Genomic DNA, 1,724 nt, shown 5'->3' on the forward strand with positions numbered 1-1,724 from the left:
AGGCTGACCAGGTCCGGATGCTGCGAGCGCCGCGGGCCAGGTGGGCCTGTCCCGGGACCCGCAACCGGGCAACTTCCCGGGGGCGGGGGTGGCGTGTGGCCTCTAGAATAAACTGAGGGAAAGTAGACTGTGCTCACCGATTTAAAAGAACAGCCCTGAAATGACCCCTGTTACGCCCTGTTCTCTTTAGACAAGTGACTTCCACCTGGAGCGGTTTCTGGGCCCGGGCATGGGGATTTCCTCACCCGGCCGCCTAGGCTTTCACCTCGGTGGAATTTCCCGCGCCCCTGCTGGGATGATTTAGGGACTGTTGGCTAGAACTGCCCTTGCCGCCCGCCCTACTGCGGGCGCTCCCCTGTCTGTGGGGGGTGCTTGGCTGGGTGTGGAGAAGGATCAATCACAGCTGACTCCGCAGAGGTGACAGCCCCCGCCCCCTTAAAAACAAGAAAAGACCTAAAAGTATGAAGCCAGACTGCAGCCCCACCCCCGGTGACAGGAGGAAACCGCGAGGCGCACAGCCTAAAGTTCATGGTTCATCTCCTTCCTGCTTGGAGTCAGAATGTCCTCACTGCTGAGTTTCTCCATTTTGTGGGATTATATTAGTGGACAAAGGAGGTGTGTGTGTGGTGCTATATTTTATTCAAGCAGGAAAAAACTACCAAAGAAACCTGAAGATGATAATAATAGCTCACATCTATAGAGTGCTTACACAGTGCAGGGCTCTGTTCTAAATCTCTGAACTTAGATTTCCTTACTCAGTCCTCAGGGCAACCCTGTAAATTGGACAATACTGCATCATCATCATCATTATTATTATTATTTCGCTCTGTCACCCAGGCTGGAGTGCAGTGGTGTGATCACAGCTCACTGAAGCCTCCAACTCTTGGGCTCAAATGATTCTCCTGACTACAGGTGCGCGGCCGCCATACCTGGTGGCGGGGATCTCACTCACTGAGTTGCCCAGGCTAGTCTCGAACTCCTGGGCTCAAGGGATCCAGCCGCCTGGACCTCCCAGAGTGTTGGAATTACAGGTGCGAGCCACCGCACCTGGTCTGCATTATTATTTTTTCCGAGGCACAGGGCTGCCATGTAGATGAACTGAAACTCAAACCCTAGCAACTGGTTCCCGGGTTCTTAATGGGTGGTTAAAAGTAGCATGTTAAGAAGTTCAGAGGGAGGCAAACTGGATTTTGAATTCAGATACTGCTGTTGACTACCTCTGAGGCACTGGGGCTGGTTTGTTAAACACTCTGAGCATCTATTTCCTCTTTTAAAATTTAGGCAGTATTAAGTTGAATTGCATTTAATTGTCATTTTTTGGAAATTGAAAACAGCCAAAACATCAGTGACAAAGATCAGCAGTTTCATCTGCTTCACTGTAATAGTAGGGGGACAGGCGGGCTCATAGAAAGTCATAGAAAGGAGGCCACCCCAGAGTTGTTGTGAGGGACAAATGAGGTATTGATAGCAGCAGTGCCTGACAGCCCTGGGGTTGAAGTTAACTCAGGGACAGATCTCAACCCAAACATAGGGGTCAGTGGTGTCCAGGGCTGTGCTAGGCAGGCTGGCTGCTCTGTTTCTTTTCCCTCCCCCTCCTCTCCCCTCCCCTCCCCTCTTCTTCTTTTTCTTTCTTTCTCTCCTTTCCTTTTCCTTTTCCTTCCTTCCTTCCTTCCTTCCTTCCTTCCTTCCCCCTCCCCTCCCTCCCATCCTCTTTCCTTCCTTCC

The sequence above is a fragment of the Colobus angolensis genome, unplaced genomic scaffold (assembly GCF_000951035.1).
Source record: "Colobus angolensis palliatus isolate OR3802 unplaced genomic scaffold, Cang.pa_1.0 Scaffold52, whole genome shotgun sequence".
Taxonomy (NCBI): Eukaryota; Metazoa; Chordata; class Mammalia; order Primates; family Cercopithecidae; genus Colobus; species Colobus angolensis.